The following is a 15,433-nucleotide window of genomic DNA, read 5'->3' on the forward strand; positions in this document are numbered from 1 at the left end:
GCCAGCAAATCTTGTGGGTCCCACGCAATCACTCGAATTGTCGGAACGAAAGGACAAATGGAATCGCGAGTCATGTACTGACGGGTGCGATCATACCAGCACTAATGCACCGGATCCCATTAGACTCCGCAGTTAAGCGGGCTTGGGCGAGAGTAGTACTAGGATGGGTGACCTCCCGTAAAGTCCTCGTGTTGCAACCCCTTTTTTATTTGTTTTTTCGATCTAAAACGATTCTAGCTTTGAAAACCCTTAACTTTTTGAACCGTGAGGATCTACGCCGCCCACAGCACCAGTTCGGAAAGCCCAGAAACCATCAAGGGCGTTTGAAGGACGTCGCGATTTTTTCGGCCCCAAATTCAGCCGTTTTGACCTTCAAACGGGCTGCTGAAATTTACGGAGCGTAAATAGTCAATATGCGTTGTTTCGAGTGTTTGGTGTTGTTGTGTTTGTGTTCTACATCAATCTCGACGTACTTTGGTTGGGAAAAAAAATGCCAGCAAATCTTGTGGGTCCCACGCAATCCACTCGAATTGTCGACACGAAAGGATAAATGGAATCGCGAGTCATGTACTGACGGGTGCGATCATACCAGCACTAATGCACCGGATCCCATCAGAACTCCGCAGTAAGCGTGTTTGGGCGAGAGTACTAGTACTCGGTTGGGTTGACCTCCGGGAAGTCCTCGTGTTGCACCCCTTTTTTAGTTTGTTTTTTCGATCTAAAACGATTCTAGCTTTGGAAACCCATAACTTTTGAACCGTGAGGATCTACGCCGCCCACAGCACCATTTCGGAAAGCCCCAGAAACCATCAAGGGCGGTTTAAAGGACGTCGCGATTTTTCGGCCCCAAATTCAGCCGTTTTGACCCTCAAACGGGCTGCTGAAATTTACGGAGCGTAAAATAGTCAAGATGCATTTTTGAGTGTTTGGTGTTTGTTTTGTTGTTGTGTTCTACATCAATCTCGACGCACTTTGGTTCGAGAAAAAAAGCCAGCAAATCTTGTGGGTCCCACGCAATCCACTCGAATTGTCGGAACGAAAGGACAAATGGAATCGCGAGTTATGTACTGACGGTGCGATCATACCAGCACTAATGCACCGGATCCCATCAGAAACTCCGCAGCTAAGCGGGCTTGGCGAGAGTAGCTACAGATGGGTGACCTCCTCCGGGAAGTCCTCGTGTTGCACCCTTTTTTTTGTTTTTTTTCGATCTAAAACGATTCTAGCTTTTGAAAACCCATAACTTTTGAACCGTGAGGATCTACGCCGCCCACAGCACCATTTCGGAAAGCCCCAGAAACCATCAAGGGCGTTTGAAGGACGTCGCGATTTTTCGGCCCCAAATTCAGCCGTTTTGACCTTCAAACGGGCTGCTGAAATTTACGGAGCGTAAAATAGTCAAGATGCGTTTTTTCGAGTGTTTGGTGTTGTTGTTGTTGTGTTCTACATCAATCTCGACGTACTTGGTTCGGGAAAAAAAATGCCAGCAAATCTTGTGGGTCCCACGCAATCCACTCGAATTGTCGACACGAAAGGATAAATGGAATCGCGAGTCATGTACTGACGGGTGCGATCATACCAGCACTAATGCACCGGATCCCATCAGAACTCCGCAGTGAAGCGTGGTTTGGGCGAGAGTAGTACTAGGATGGGTGACCTCCCGGGAAGTCCTCGTGTTGCACCCCTTTTTTAGTTTGTTTTTTCGATCTAAAACGATTCTAGCTTTGGAAAACCCATAACTTTTGAACCGTGAGGATCTACGCCGCCCACAGCACCATTTCGGAAAGCCCCAGAAACCATCAAGGGCGGTTAAAGGACGTCGCGATTTTTCGGCCCCAAATTCAGCCGTTTTGACCCTCAAACGGGCTGCTGAAATTTACGGAGCGTAAAATAGTCAAGATGCATATTTTTGAGTGTTTGGTGTTGTTGTTGTTGTTGTGTTCTACATCAATCTCGACGCACTTTGGTTCGAGAAAAAAAAGCCAGCAAATCTTGTGGGTCCCACGCAATCCACTCGAATTGTCGGAACGAAAGGACAAATGGAATCGCGAGTTATGTACTGACGGGTGCGATCATACCAGCACTAATGCACCGGATCCCATCAGAACTCCGCAGCTAAGCGGGCTTGGGCGAGAGTAGTACTAGGATGGGTGACCTCCCGGGAAGTCCTCGTGTTGCACCCCTTTTTATTTGTTTTTTCGATCTAAAACGATTCTAGCTTTTGAAAACCCATAACTTTTGAACCGTGAGGATCTACGCCGCCCACAGCACCATTTCGGAAAGCCCCAGAAACCATCAAGGGCGTTTGAAGGACGTCGCGATTTTTGGCCCCAAATTCAGCCGTTTTGACCTTCAAACGGGCTGCTGAAATTTACGGAGCGTAAAATAGTCAAGATGCGTTTTTCGAGTGTTTGGTGTTGTTGTTGTTGTGTTCTACATCAATCTCGACGTACTTTGGTTCGGGAAAAAAAATGCCAGCAAATCTTGTGGGTCCCACGCAATCCACTCGAATTGTCGACACGAAAGGATAAATGGAATCGCGAGTCATGTACTGACGGGTGCGATCATACCAGCACTAATGCACCGGATCCATCAGAACTCCCGCAGTGAAGCATGTTTGGGCGAGAGTAGTACTAGGATGGGTGACCTCCCGGGAAGTCCTCGTGTTGCACCCCTTTTTTAGTTTGTTTTTTCGATCTAAAACGATTCTAGCTTTGGAAAACCCATAACTTTTGAACCGTGAGGATCTACGCCGCCCACAGCACCATTTCGGAAAGCCCCAGAAACCATCAAGGGCGGTTAAAGGACGTCGCAATTTTTCGGCCCCAAATTCAGCCGTTTTGACCCTCAAACGGGCTGCTGAAATTTACGGAGCGTAAAATAGTCAAGATGCGTTTTTCGAGTGTTTGTGTTGTTGTTGTTGTGTTCTACATCAATCTCGACGCACTTTGGTTCGAGAAAAAAATGCCAGCAAATCTTGTGGGTCCCACGCAATCCACTCGAATTGTCGGAACGAAAGGACAAATGGAATCGCGAGTCATGTACTGACGGGTGCGATCATACCAGCACTAATGCACCGGATCCCATTAGAACTCCGCAGTTAAGCGGGCTTGGGCGAGAGTAGTACTAGGATGGGTGACCTCCCGTAAAGTCCTCGTGTTGCACCCCTTTTTTATTTTGTTTTTTCGATCTAAAACGATTCTAGCTTTTGAAAACCCTTAACTTTTGAACCGTGAGGATCTACGCCGCCCACAGCACCATTTCGGAAAGCCCCAGAAACCATCAAGGGCGTTTGAAGGACGTCGCGATTTTTCGGCCCCAAATTCAGCCGTTTTGACCTTCAAACGGGCTGCTGAAATTTACGGAGCGTAAAATAGTCAAGATGCGTTGTTTCGAGTGTTTGGTGTTGTTGTTGTTGTGTTCTACATCAATCTCGACGTACTTTGGTTCGGGAAAAAAAATGCCAGCAAATCTTGTGGGTCCCACGCAATCCACTCGAATTGTCGACACGAAAGGATAAATGGAATCGCGAGTCATGTACTGACGGGTGCGATCATACCAGCACTAATGCACCGGATCCCATCAGAACTCCGCAGTGAAGCGTGTTTGGGCGAGAGTAGTACTAGGATGGGTGACCTCCCGGGAAGTCCTCGTGTTGCACCCCTTTTTTAGTTTGTTTTTTCGATCTAAAACGATTCTAGCTTTGGAAAACCCATAACTTTTGAACCGTGAGGATCTACGCCGCCCACAGCACCATTTCGGAAAGCCCCAGAAACCATCAAGGGCGTTTAAAGGACGTCGCGATTTTTCGGCCCCAAATTCAGCCGTTTTGACCCTCAAACGGGCTGCTGAAATTTACGGAGCGTAAAATAGTCAAGATGCATATTTTTGAGTGTTTGGTGTTGTTGTTGTTGTTGTGTTCTACATCAATCTCGACGCACTTTGGTTCGAGAAAAAAAAGCCAGCAAATCTTGTGGGTCCCACGCAATCCACTCGAATTGTCGGAACGAAAGGACAAATGGAATCGCGAGTTATGTACTGACGGGTGCGATCATACCAGCACTAATGCACCGGATCCCATCAGAACTCCGCAGCTAAGCGGGCTTGGGCGAGAGTAGTACTAGGATGGGTGACCTCCCGGGAAGTCCTCGTGTTGCACCCCTTTTTTATTTTGTTTTTTCTATCTAAAACGATTCTAGCTTTTGAAAACCCATAACTTTTGAACCGTGAGGATCTACGCCGCCCACAGCACCATTTCGGAAAGCCCCAGAAACCATCAAGGGCGTTTGAAGGACGTCGCGATTTTTTGGCCCCAAATTCAGCCGTTTTGACCTTCAAACGGGCTGCTGAAATTTACGGAACGTAAAATAGTCAAGATGCGTTTTTTCGAGTGTTTGGTGTTGTTGTTGTTGTGTTCTACATCAATCTCGACGTACTTTGGTTCGGGAAAAAAAATGCCAGCAAATCTTGTGGGTCCCACGCAATCCACTCGAATTGTCGACACGAAAGGATAAATGGAATCGCGAGTCATGTACTGACGGGTGCGATCATACCAGCACTAATGCACCGGATCCCATCAGAACTCCGCAGTGAAGCATGTTTGGGCGAGAGTAGTACTAGGATGGGTGACCTCCCGGGAAGTCCTCGTGTTGCACCCCTTTTTTAGTTTGTTTTTTCGATCTAAAACGATTCTAGCTTTGGAAAACCCATAACTTTTGAACCGTGAGGATCTACGCCGCCCACAGCACCATTTCGGAAAGCCCCAGAAACCATCAAGGGCGGTTAAAGGACGTCGCAATTTTTCGGCCCCAAATTCAGCCGTTTTGACCCTCAAACGGGCTGCTGAAATTTACGGAGCGTAAAATAGTCAAGATGCGTTTTTCGAGTGTTTGGTGTTGTTGTTGTTGTGTTCTACATCAATCTCGACGCACTTTGGTTCGAGAAAAAAATGCCAGCAAATCTTGTGGGTCCCACGCAATCCACTCGAATTGTCGGAACGAAAGGACAAATGGAATCGCGAGTCATGTACTGACGGGTGCGATCATACCAGCACTAATGCACCGGATCCCATCAGAACTCCGCAGTTAAGCGGGCTTGGGCGAGAGTAGTACTAGGATGGGTGACCTCCCGTAAAGTCCTCGTGTTGCACCCCTTTTTTATTTTGTTTTTTCGATCTAAAACGATTCTAGCTTTTGAAAACCCTTAACTTTTGAACCGTGAGGATCTACGCCGCCCACAACACCATTTCGGAAAGCCCCAGAAACCATCAAGGGCGTTTGAAGGACGTCGCGATTTTTCGGCCCCAAATTCAGCCGTTTTGACCTTCAAACGGGCTGCTGAAATTTACGGAGCGTAAAATAGTCAAGATGCGTTGTTTCGAGTGTTTGGTGTTGTTGTTGTTGTGTTCTACATCAATCTCGACGTACTTTGGTTCGGGAAAAAAAATGCCAGCAAATCTTGTGGGTCCCACGCAATCCACTCGAATTGTCGACACGAAAGGATAAATGGAATCGCGAGTCATGTACTGACGGGTGCGATCATACCAGCACTAATGCACCGGATCCCATCAGAACTCCGCAGTGAAGCATGTTTGGGCGAGAGTAGTACTAGGATGGGTGACCTCCCGGGAAGTCCTCGTGTTGCACCCCTTTTTTAGTTTGTTTTTTCGATCTAAAACGATTCTAGCTTTGGAAAACCCATAACTTTTGAACCGTGAGGATCTACGCCGCCCACAGCACCATTTCGGAAAGCCCCAGAAACCATCAAGGGCGTTTAAAGGACGTCGCGATTTTTCGGCCCCAAATTCAGCCGTTTTGACCCTCAAACGGGCTGCTGAAATTTACGGAGCGTAAAATAGTCAAGATGCGTATTTTTGAGTGTTTGGTGTTGTTGTTGTTGTTGTTCTACATCAATCTCGACGCACTTTGGTTCGAGAAAAAAAGCCAGCAAATCTTGTGGGTCCCACGCAATCCACTCGAATTGTCGGAACGAAAGGACAAATGGAATCGCGAGTATGTACTGACGGGTGCGATCATACCAGCACTAATGCACCGGATCCCATCAGAACTCCGCAGCTAAGCGGGCTTGAGTAGTACTAGGATGGGTGACCTCCCGGGAAGTCCTCGTGTTGCACCCCTTTTTTATTTTGTTTTTTCGATCTAAAACGATTCTAGCTTTTGAAAACCCATAACTTTTGAACCGTGAGGATCTACGCCGCCCACAGCACCATTTCGGAAAGCCCCAGAAACCATCAAGGGCGTTTGAAGGACGTCGCGATTTTTGGCCCCAAATTCAGCCGTTTTGACCTTCAAACGGGCTGCTGAAATTTACGGAACGTAAAATAGTCAAGATGCGTTTTTCGAGTGTTTGGTGTTGTTGTTGTTGTGTTCTACATCAATCTCGACGTACTTTGGTTCGGGAAAAAAAATGCCAGCAAATCTTGTGGGTCCCACGCAATCCACTCGAATTGTCGACACGAAAGGATAAATGGAATCGCGAGTCATGTACTGACGGGTGCGATCATACCAGCACTAATGCACCGGATCCCATCAGAACTCCGCAGTGAAGCGTGTTTGGGCGAGAGTAGTACTAGGATGGGTGACCTCCCGGGAAGTCCTCGTGTTGCACCCCTTTTTTAGTTTGTTTTTTCGATCTAAAACGATTCTAGCTTTGGAAAACCCATAACTTTTGAACCGTGAGGATCTACGCCGCCCACAGCACCATTTCGGAAAGCCCCAGAAACCATCAAGGGCGGTTAAAGGACGTCGCGATTTTTCGGCCCCAAATTCAGCCGTTTTGACCCTCAAACGGGCTGCTGAAATTTACGGAGCGTAAAATAGTCAAGATGCGTTTTTCGAGTGGTGTTGTTGTTGTTGTGTTCTACATCAATCTCGACGCACTTTGGTTCGAGAAAAAAAAGCCAGCAAATCTTGTGGGTCCCACGCAATCCACTCGAATTGTCGGAACGAAAGGACAAATGGAATCGCGAGTCATGTACTGACGGGTGCGATCATACCAGCACTAATGCACCGGATCCCATCAGAACTCCGCAGTTAAGCGGGCTTGGGCGAGAGTAGTACTAGGATGGGTGACCTCCCGGAAGTCCTCGTGTTGCACCCCTTTTTTATTTTGTTTTTTTCGATCTAAAACGATTCTAGCTTTTGAAAACCCATAACTTTTGAACCGTGAGGATCTACGCCGCCCACAGCACCATTTCGGAAAGCCCCAGAAACCATCAAGGGCGTTTGAAGGACGTCGCGATTTTTCGGCCCCAAATTCAGCCGTTTTGACCTTCAAACGGGCTGCTGAAATTTACGGAGCGTAAAATAGTCAAGATGCGTTTTTTCGAGTGTTTGGTTGTTGTTGTTGTGTTCTACATCAATCTCGACGTACTTTGGTTCGGGAAAAAAAATGCCAGCAAATCTTGTGGGTCCCACGCAATCCACTCGAATTGTCGACACGAAAGGATAAATGGAATCGCGAGTCATGTACTGACGGGTGCGATCATACCAGCACTAATGCACCGGATCCCATCAGAACTCCGCAGTGAAGCGTGTTTGGGCGAGAGTAGTACTAGGATGGGTGACCTCCCGGGAAGTCCTCGTGTTGCACCCCTTTTTTAGTTTGTTTTTTCGATCTAAAACGATTCTAGCTTTGGAAAACCCATAACTTTTGAACCGTGAGGATCTACGCCGCCCACAGCACCATTTCGGAAAGCCCCAGAAACCATCAAGGGCGGTTAAAGGACGTCGCGATTTTTCGGCCCCAAATTCAGCCGTTTTGACCCTCAAACGGGCTGCTGAAATTTACGGAGCGTAAAATAGTCAAGATGCGTTTTTCGAGTGTTTGGTGTTGTTGTTGTTGTGTTCTACATCAATCTCGACGCACTTTGGTTCGAGAAAAAAAGCCAGCAAATCTTGTGGGTCCCACGCAATCCACTCGAATTGTCGGAACGAAAGGACAAATGGAATCGCGAGTCATGTACTGACGGGTGCGATCATACCAGCACTAATGCACCGGATCCCATCAGAACTCCGCAGTTAAGCGGGCTTGGGCGAGAGTAGTACTAGGATGGGTGACCTCCCGGGAAGTCCTCGTGTTGCACCCCTTTTTTATTTTGTTTTTTCGATCTAAAACGATTCTAGCTTTTGAAAACCCATAACTTTTGAACCGTGAGGATCTACGCCGCCCACAGCACCATTTCGGAAAGCCCCAGAAACCATCAAGGGCGTTTGAAGGACGTCGCGATTTTTCGGCCCCAAATTCAGCCGTTTTGACCTTCAAACGGGCTGCTGAAATTTACGGAGCGTAAAATAGTCAAGATGCGTTTTTCGAGTGTTTGGTGTTGTTGTTGTTGTGTTCTACATCAATCTCGACGTACTTTGGTTCGGGAAAAAAAATGCCAGCAAATCTTGTGGGTCCCACGCAATCCACTCGAATTGTCGACACGAAAGGATAAATGGAATCGCGAGTCATGTACTGACGGGTGCGATCATACCAGCACTAATGCACCGGATCCCATCAGAACTCCGCAGTGAAGCGTGTTTGGGCGAGAGTAGTACTAGGATGGGTGACCTCCCGGGAAGTCCTCGTGTTGCACCCCTTTTTTAGTTTGTTTTTTCGATCTAAAACGATTCTAGCTTTGGAAAACCCATAACTTTTGAACCGTGAGGATCTACGCCGCCCACAGCACCATTTCGGAAAGCCCCAGAAACCATCAAGGGCGGTTAAAGGACGTCGCGATTTTTCGGCCCCAAATTCAGCCGTTTTGACCCTCAAACGGGCTGCTGAAATTTACGGAGCGTAAAATAGTCAAGATGCGTTTTTCGAGTGTTTGGTGTTGTTGTTGTTGTGTTCTACATCAATCTCGACGCACTTTGGTTCGAGAAAAAAATGCCAGCAAATCTTGTGGGTCCCACGCAATCCACTCGAATTGTCGGAACGAAAGGACAAATGGAATCGCGAGTCATGTACTGACGGGTGCGATCATACCAGCACTAATGCACCGGATCCCATCAGAACTCCGCAGTTAAGCGGGCTTGGGCGAGAGTAGTACTAGGATGGGTGACCTCCCGGGAAGTCCTCGTGTTGCACCCCTTTTTTATTTTGTTTTTTCGATCTAAAACGATTCTAGCTTTTGAAAACCCATAACTTTTGAACCGTGAGGATCTACGCCGCCCACAGCACCATTTCGGAAAGCCCCAGAAACCATCAAGGGCGTTTGAAGGACGTCGCGATTTTCGGCCCCAAATTCAGCCGTTTTGACCTTCAAACGGGCTGCTGAAATTTACGGAGCGTAAAATAGTCAAGATGCGTTTTTTCGAGTGTTTGGTGTGTTGTTGTTGTGTTCTACATCAATCTCGACGTACTTTGGTTCGGGAAAAAAAATGCCAGCAAATCTTGTGGGTCCCACGCAATCCACTCGAATTGTCGACACGAAAGGATAAATGGAATCGCGAGTCATGTACTGACGGGTGCGATCATACCAGCACTAATGCACCGGATCCCATCAGAACTCCGCAGTGAAGCGTGTTTGGGCGAGAGTAGTACTAGGATGGGTGACCTCCCGGGAAGTCCTCGTGTTGCACCCCTTTTTTAGTTTGTTTTTTCGATCTAAAACGATTCTAGCTTTGGAAAACCCATAACTTTTGAACCGTGAGGATCTACGCCGCCCACAGCACCATTTCGGAAAGCCCCAGAAACCATCAAGGGCGGTTAAAGGACGTCGCGATTTTTCGGCCCCAAATTCAGCCGTTTTGACCCTCAAACGGGCTGCTGAAATTTACGGAGCGTAAAATAGTCAAGATGCGTTTTTCGAGTGTTTGGTGTTGTTGTTGTTGTGTTCTACATCAATCTCGACGCACTTTGGTTCGAGAAAAAAAAGCCAGCAAATCTTGTGGGTCCCACGCAATCCACTCGAATTGTCGGAACGAAAGGACAAATGGAATCGCGAGTCATGTACTGACGGGTGCGATCATACCAGCACTAATGCACCGGATCCCATCAGAACTCCGCAGTTAAGCGGGCTTGGGCGAGAGTAGTACTAGGATGGGTGACCTCCCGGGAAGTCCTCGTGTTGCACCCCTTTTTTATTTTGTTTTTTCGATCTAAAACGATTCTAGCTTTTGAAAACCCATAACTTTTGAACCGTGAGGATCTACGCCGCCCACAGCACCGTTTCGGAAAGCCCCAGAAACCATCAAGGGCGTTTGAAGGACGTCGCGATTTTTCGGCCCCAAATTCAGCCGTTTTGACCTTCAAACGGGCTGCTGAAATTTACGGAGCGTAAAATAGTCAAGATGCGTTTTTCGAGTGTTTGGTGTTGTTGTTGTTGTGTTCTACATCAATCTCGACGTACTTTGGTTCGGGAAAAAAATGCCAGCAAATCTTGTGGGTCCCACGCAATCCACTCGAATTGTCGACACGAAAGGATAAATGGAATCGCGAGTCATGTACTGACGGGTGCGATCATACCAGCACTAATGCACCGGATCCCATCAGAACTCCGCAGTGAAGCGTGTTTGGGCGAGAGTAGTACTAGGATGGGTGACCTCCCGGGAAGTCCTCGTGTTGCACCCCTTTTTTGTTTGTTTTTTCGATCTAAAACGATTCTAGCTTTGGAAAACCCATAACTTTTGAACCGTGGGGATCTACGCCGCCCACAGCACCATTTCGGAAAGCCCCAGATCAAGGGGGTTAAAGGACGTCGCGATTTTTCGGCCCCAAATTCAGCCGTTTTGACCCTCAAACGGGCTGCTGAAATTTACGGAGCGTAAAATAGTCAAGATGCGTTTTTCGAGTGTTTGGTGTTGTTGTTGTTGTGTGTTCTACATCAATCTCGACGCACTTTGGTTCGAGAAAAAAATGCCAGCAAATCTTGTGGGTCCCACGCAATCCACTCGAATTGTCGGAACGAAAGGACAAATGGAATCGCGAGTCATGTACTGACGGGTGCGATCATACCAGCACTAATGCACCGGATCCCATCAGAACTCCGCAGTTAAGCGGGCTTGGGCGAGAGTAGTACTAGGATGGGTGACCTCCCGGGAAGTCCTCGTGTTGCACCCCTTTTTTATTTTGTTTTTTCGATCTAAAACGATTCTAGCTTTTGAAAACCCATAACTTTTGAACCGTGAGGATCTACGCCGCCCACAGCACCATTTCGGAAAGCCCCAGAAACCATCAAGGGCGTTTGAAGGACGTCGCGATTTTTCGGCCCCAAATTCAGCCGTTTTGACCTTCAAACGGGCTGCAAAATTTACTGGAGCGTAAAATAGTCAAAAATGTCAAGATGCGTTTTTCGAGTGTTTGGTGTTGTTGTTGTTGTGTTCTACATCAATCTCGACGTACTTTGGTTCGGGAAAAAAAAATGCCAGCAAATCTTGTGGGTCCCACGCAATCCACTCGAATTGTCGACACGAAAGGATAAATGGAATCGCGAGTCATGTACTGACGGGTGCGATCATACCAGCACTAATGCACCGGATCCCATCAGAACTCCGCAGTGAAGCGTGTTTGGGCGAGAGTAGTACTAGGATGGGTGACCTCCCGGGAAGTCCTCGTGTTGCACCCCTTTTTTAGTTTGTTTTTTCGATCTAAAACGATTCTAGCTTTGGAAAACCCATAACTTTTGAACCGTGGGGATCTACGCCGCCCACAGCACCATTTCGGAAAGCCCCAGAAACCATCAAGGGCGGTTAAAGGACGTCGCGATTTTTCGGCCCCAAATTCAGCCGTTTTGACCCTCAAACGGGCTGCTGAAATTTACGGAGCGTAAAATAGTCAAGATGCGTTTTTCGAGTGTTTGGTGTTGTTGTTGTTGTTGTGTTCTACATCAATCTCGACGCACTTTGGTTCGAGAAAAAAAAGCCAGCAAATCTTGTGGGTCCCACGCAATCCACTCGAATTGTCGGAACGAAAGGACAAATGGAATCGCGAGTTATGTACTGACGGGTGCGATCATACCAGCACTAATGCACCGGATCCCATCAGAACTCCGCAGTTAAGCGGGCTTGGGCGAGAGTAGTACTAGGATGGGTGACCTCCCGGGAAGTTCTCGTGTTGCACCCCTTTTTTATTTTGTTTTTTCGATCTAAAACGATTCTAGCTTTTGAAAACCCATAACTTTTGAACCGTGAGGATCTACGCCGCCCACAGCACCGTTTCGGAAAGCCCCAGAAACCATCAAGGGCGTTTGAAGGACGTCGCGATTTTTCGGCCCCAAATTCAGCCGTTTTGACCTTCAAACGGGCTGCTGAAATGTACGGAGCGTAAAATAGTCAAGATGCGTTTTTTCGAGTGTTTGGTGTTGTTGTTGTTGTGTTCTACATCAATCTCGACGTACTTTGGTTCGGGAAAAAAAATGCCAGCAAATCTTGTGGGTCCCACGCAATCCACTCGAATTGTCGACACGAAAGGATAAATGGAATCGCGAGTCATGTACTGACGGGTGCGATCATACCAGCACTAATGCACCGGATCCCATCAGAACTCCGCAGTGAAGCGTGTTTGGGCGAGAGTAGTACTAGGATGGGTGACCTCCCGGGAAGTCCTCGTGTTGCACCCCTTTTTTAGTTTGTTTTTTCGATCTAAAACGATTCTAGCTTTGGAAAACCCATAACTTTTGAACCGTGGGGATCTACGCCGCCCACAGCACCATTTCGGAAAGCCCCAGAAACCATCAAGGGCGGTTAAAGGACGTCGCGATTTTTCGGCCCCAAATTCAGCCGTTTTGACCCTCAAACGGGCTGCTGAAATTTACGGAGCGTAAAATAGTCAAGATGCGTTTTTCGAGTGTTTGGTGTTGTTGTTGTTGTGTTCTACATCAATCTCGACGCACTTTGGTTCGAGAAAAAAATGCCAGCAAATCTTGTGGGTCCCACGCAATCCACTCGAATTGTCGGAACGAAAGGACAAATGGAATCGCGAGTCATGTACTGACGGGTGCGATCATACCAGCACTAATGCACCGGATCCCATCAGAACTCCGCAGTTAAGCGGGCTTGGGCGAGAGTAGTACTAGGATGGGTGACCTCCCGGGAAGTCCTCGTGTTGCACCCCTTTTTTATTTTGTTTTTTCGATCTAAAACGATTCTAGCTTTTGAAAATCCATAACTTTTGAACCGTGAGGATCTACGCCGCCCACAGCACCATTTCGGAAAGCCCCAGAAACCATCAAGGGCGTTTGAAGGACGTCGCGATTTTTCGGCCCCAAATTCAGCCGTTTTGACCTTCAAACGGGCTGCTGAAATTTACGGAGCGTAAAATAGTCAAGATGCGTTTTTCGAGTGTTTGGTGTTGTTGTTGTTGTGTTCTACATCAATCTCGACGTACTTTGGTTCGGGAAAAAAAATGCCAGCAAATCTTGTGGGTCCCACGCAATCCACTCGAATTGTCGACACGAAAGGATAAATGGAATCGCGAGTCATGTACTGACGGGTGCGATCATACCAGCACTAATGCACCGGATCCCATCAGAACTCCGCAGTGAAGCGTGTTTGGGCGAGAGTAGTACTAGGATGGGTGACCTCCCGGGAAGTCCTCGTGTTGCACCCCTTTTTTAGTTTGTTTTTTCGATCTAAAACGATTCTAGCTTTGGAAAACCCATAACTTTTGAACCGTGGGGATCTACGCCGCCCACAGCACCATTTCGGAAAGCCCCAGAAACCATCAAGGGCGGTTAAAGGACGTCGCGATTTTTCGGCCCCAAATTCAGCCGTTTTGACCCTCAAACGGGCTGCTGAAATTTACGGAGCGTAAAATAGTCAAGATGCGTTTTTCGAGTGTTTGGTGTTGTTGTTGTTGTGTTCTACATCAATCTCGACGCACTTTGGTTCGAGAAAAAAATGCCAGCAAATCTTGTGGGTCCCACGCAATCCACTCGAATTGTCGGAACGAAAGGACAAATGGAATCGCGAGTCATGTACTGACGGGTGCGATCATACCAGCACTAATGCACCGGATCCCATCAGAACTCCGCAGTTAAGCGGGCTTGGGCGAGAGTAGTACTAGGATGGGTGACCTCCCGGGAAGTCCTCGTGTTGCACCCCTTTTTTATTTTGTTTTTTCGATCTAAAACGATTCTAGCTTTTGAAAACCCTTAACTTTTGAACCGTGAGGATCTACGCCGCCCACAGCACCGTTTCGGAAAGCCCCAGAAACCATCAAGGGCGTTTGAAGGACGTCGCGATTTTTCGGCCCCAAATTCAGCCGTTTTGACCTTCAAACGGGCTGCTGAAATTTACGGAGCGTAAAATAGTCAAGATGCGTTTTTCGAGTGTTTGGTGTTGTTGTTGTTGTGTTCTACATCAATCTCGACGTACTTTGGTTCAGGAAAAAAAATGCCAGCAAATCTTGTGGGTCCCACGCAATCCACTCGAATTGTCGACACGAAAGGATAAATGGAATCGCGAGTCATGTACTGACGGGTGCGATCATACCAGCACTAATGCACCGGATCCCATCAGAACTCCGCAGTGAAGCGTGTTTGGGCGAGAGTAGTACTAGGATGGGTGACCTCCCGGGAAGTCCTCGTGTTGCACCCCTTTTTTAGTTTGTTTTTTCGATCTAAAACGATTCTAGCTTTGGAAAACCCATAACTTTTGAACCGTGGGGATCTACGCCGCCCACAGCACCATTTCGGAAAGCCCCAGAAACCATCAAGGGCGGTTAAAGGACGTCGCGATTTTTCGGCCCCAAATTCAGCCGTTTTGACCCTCAAACGGGCTGCTGAAATTTACGGAGCGTAAAATAGTCAAGATGCGTTTTTCGAGTGTTTGGTGTTGTTGTTGTTGTGTTCTACATCAATCTCGACGCACTTTGGTTCGAGAAAAAAATGCCAGCAAATCTTGTGGGTCCCACGCAATCCACTCGAATTGTCGGAACGAAAGGACAAATGGAATCGCGAGTCATGTACTGACGGGTGCGATCATACCAGCACTAATGCACCGGATCCCATCAGAACTCCGCAGTTAAGCGGGCTTGGGCGAGAGTAGTACTAGGATGGGTGACCTCCCGGGAAGTCCTCGTGTTGCACCCCTTTTTTATTTTGTTTTTTCGATCTAAAACGATTCTAGCTTTTGAAAATCCATAACTTTTGAACCGTGAGGATCTACGCCGCCCACAGCACCATTTCGGAAAGCCCCAGAAACCATCAAGGGCGTTTGAAGGACGTCGCGATTTTTCGGCCCCAAATTCAGCCGCTTTGACCTTCAAACGGGCTGCTGAAATTTACGGAGCGTAAAATAGTCAAGATGCGTTTTTCGAGTGTTTGGTGTTGTTGTTGTTGTGTTCTACATCAATCTCGACGTACTTTGGTTCGGGAAAAAAAATGCCAGCAAATCTTGTGGGTCCCACGCAATCCACTCGAATTGTCGGAACGAAAGGACAAATGGAATCGCGAGTCATGTACTGACGGGTGCGATCATACCAGCAC

At 47.6% G+C, this 15,433-nt stretch overlaps 28 non-coding genes and 3 pseudogenes across 28 annotated transcripts; all 31 read left to right on the top strand.

Annotated features, from left to right (window-relative positions):
* The first annotated feature begins 82 nt into the window (after positions 1–82).
* On the top strand, positions 83–200 carry LOC117132329. The gene has a single exon (XR_004455884.1). It is a non-coding gene; the product is annotated as a 5S ribosomal RNA (ribosomal RNA).
* Positions 201–575: 375 nt separating this feature from the next.
* On the top strand, positions 576–696 carry LOC117132332 (annotated as a pseudogene).
* A 375-nt stretch (positions 697–1,071) lies between these two features.
* Positions 1,072–1,191, top strand: LOC117132335 (annotated as a pseudogene).
* A 374-nt stretch (positions 1,192–1,565) lies between these two features.
* LOC117132327 lies at positions 1,566–1,685 on the top strand. Its single transcript, XR_004455882.1, has one exon. It is a non-coding gene; the product is annotated as a 5S ribosomal RNA (ribosomal RNA).
* Positions 1,686–2,064: 379 nt separating this feature from the next.
* LOC117132319 lies at positions 2,065–2,183 on the top strand. The gene has a single exon (XR_004455874.1). It is a non-coding gene; the product is annotated as a 5S ribosomal RNA (ribosomal RNA).
* Positions 2,184–2,556: 373 nt separating this feature from the next.
* On the top strand, positions 2,557–2,675 carry LOC117132330. Its single transcript, XR_004455885.1, has one exon. It is a non-coding gene; the product is annotated as a 5S ribosomal RNA (ribosomal RNA).
* A 374-nt stretch (positions 2,676–3,049) lies between these two features.
* On the top strand, positions 3,050–3,168 carry LOC117132325. Its single transcript, XR_004455880.1, has one exon. It is a non-coding gene; the product is annotated as a 5S ribosomal RNA (ribosomal RNA).
* Positions 3,169–3,545: 377 nt separating this feature from the next.
* LOC117132235 lies at positions 3,546–3,664 on the top strand. Its single transcript, XR_004455795.1, has one exon. It is a non-coding gene; the product is annotated as a 5S ribosomal RNA (ribosomal RNA).
* Positions 3,665–4,043: 379 nt separating this feature from the next.
* On the top strand, positions 4,044–4,162 carry LOC117132320. Its single transcript, XR_004455875.1, has one exon. It is a non-coding gene; the product is annotated as a 5S ribosomal RNA (ribosomal RNA).
* Positions 4,163–4,539: 377 nt separating this feature from the next.
* LOC117132321 lies at positions 4,540–4,658 on the top strand. The gene has a single exon (XR_004455876.1). It is a non-coding gene; the product is annotated as a 5S ribosomal RNA (ribosomal RNA).
* Positions 4,659–5,033: 375 nt separating this feature from the next.
* On the top strand, positions 5,034–5,152 carry LOC117132324. Its single transcript, XR_004455879.1, has one exon. It is a non-coding gene; the product is annotated as a 5S ribosomal RNA (ribosomal RNA).
* Positions 5,153–5,529: 377 nt separating this feature from the next.
* On the top strand, positions 5,530–5,648 carry LOC117132322. Its single transcript, XR_004455877.1, has one exon. It is a non-coding gene; the product is annotated as a 5S ribosomal RNA (ribosomal RNA).
* Positions 5,649–6,023: 375 nt separating this feature from the next.
* Positions 6,024–6,136, top strand: LOC117132331 (annotated as a pseudogene).
* Positions 6,137–6,511: 375 nt separating this feature from the next.
* LOC117132246 lies at positions 6,512–6,630 on the top strand. Its single transcript, XR_004455806.1, has one exon. It is a non-coding gene; the product is annotated as a 5S ribosomal RNA (ribosomal RNA).
* A 371-nt stretch (positions 6,631–7,001) lies between these two features.
* LOC117132323 lies at positions 7,002–7,119 on the top strand. The gene has a single exon (XR_004455878.1). It is a non-coding gene; the product is annotated as a 5S ribosomal RNA (ribosomal RNA).
* A 376-nt stretch (positions 7,120–7,495) lies between these two features.
* LOC117132257 lies at positions 7,496–7,614 on the top strand. The gene has a single exon (XR_004455817.1). It is a non-coding gene; the product is annotated as a 5S ribosomal RNA (ribosomal RNA).
* Positions 7,615–7,988: 374 nt separating this feature from the next.
* On the top strand, positions 7,989–8,107 carry LOC117132307. The gene has a single exon (XR_004455862.1). It is a non-coding gene; the product is annotated as a 5S ribosomal RNA (ribosomal RNA).
* Positions 8,108–8,483: 376 nt separating this feature from the next.
* On the top strand, positions 8,484–8,602 carry LOC117132268. The gene has a single exon (XR_004455828.1). It is a non-coding gene; the product is annotated as a 5S ribosomal RNA (ribosomal RNA).
* A 375-nt stretch (positions 8,603–8,977) lies between these two features.
* On the top strand, positions 8,978–9,096 carry LOC117132326. The gene has a single exon (XR_004455881.1). It is a non-coding gene; the product is annotated as a 5S ribosomal RNA (ribosomal RNA).
* A 375-nt stretch (positions 9,097–9,471) lies between these two features.
* LOC117132279 lies at positions 9,472–9,590 on the top strand. Its single transcript, XR_004455839.1, has one exon. It is a non-coding gene; the product is annotated as a 5S ribosomal RNA (ribosomal RNA).
* A 375-nt stretch (positions 9,591–9,965) lies between these two features.
* Positions 9,966–10,084, top strand: LOC117132336. Its single transcript, XR_004455886.1, has one exon. It is a non-coding gene; the product is annotated as a 5S ribosomal RNA (ribosomal RNA).
* A 375-nt stretch (positions 10,085–10,459) lies between these two features.
* On the top strand, positions 10,460–10,578 carry LOC117132290. Its single transcript, XR_004455848.1, has one exon. It is a non-coding gene; the product is annotated as a 5S ribosomal RNA (ribosomal RNA).
* Positions 10,579–10,948: 370 nt separating this feature from the next.
* LOC117132345 lies at positions 10,949–11,067 on the top strand. The gene has a single exon (XR_004455895.1). It is a non-coding gene; the product is annotated as a 5S ribosomal RNA (ribosomal RNA).
* A 386-nt stretch (positions 11,068–11,453) lies between these two features.
* On the top strand, positions 11,454–11,572 carry LOC117132301. The gene has a single exon (XR_004455856.1). It is a non-coding gene; the product is annotated as a 5S ribosomal RNA (ribosomal RNA).
* A 378-nt stretch (positions 11,573–11,950) lies between these two features.
* On the top strand, positions 11,951–12,069 carry LOC117132196. The gene has a single exon (XR_004455757.1). It is a non-coding gene; the product is annotated as a 5S ribosomal RNA (ribosomal RNA).
* A 377-nt stretch (positions 12,070–12,446) lies between these two features.
* LOC117132313 lies at positions 12,447–12,565 on the top strand. Its single transcript, XR_004455868.1, has one exon. It is a non-coding gene; the product is annotated as a 5S ribosomal RNA (ribosomal RNA).
* A 375-nt stretch (positions 12,566–12,940) lies between these two features.
* LOC117132202 lies at positions 12,941–13,059 on the top strand. The gene has a single exon (XR_004455762.1). It is a non-coding gene; the product is annotated as a 5S ribosomal RNA (ribosomal RNA).
* Positions 13,060–13,435: 376 nt separating this feature from the next.
* Positions 13,436–13,554, top strand: LOC117132317. The gene has a single exon (XR_004455872.1). It is a non-coding gene; the product is annotated as a 5S ribosomal RNA (ribosomal RNA).
* Positions 13,555–13,929: 375 nt separating this feature from the next.
* LOC117132213 lies at positions 13,930–14,048 on the top strand. The gene has a single exon (XR_004455773.1). It is a non-coding gene; the product is annotated as a 5S ribosomal RNA (ribosomal RNA).
* Positions 14,049–14,424: 376 nt separating this feature from the next.
* LOC117132318 lies at positions 14,425–14,543 on the top strand. The gene has a single exon (XR_004455873.1). It is a non-coding gene; the product is annotated as a 5S ribosomal RNA (ribosomal RNA).
* Positions 14,544–14,918: 375 nt separating this feature from the next.
* LOC117132224 lies at positions 14,919–15,037 on the top strand. Its single transcript, XR_004455784.1, has one exon. It is a non-coding gene; the product is annotated as a 5S ribosomal RNA (ribosomal RNA).
* Positions 15,038–15,433: the final 396 nt, after the last annotated feature.

Source organism: Brassica rapa, chromosome A02, assembly GCF_000309985.2.
Source record: "Brassica rapa cultivar Chiifu-401-42 chromosome A02, CAAS_Brap_v3.01, whole genome shotgun sequence".
Classification (NCBI taxonomy): Eukaryota; Viridiplantae; Streptophyta; class Magnoliopsida; order Brassicales; family Brassicaceae; genus Brassica; species Brassica rapa.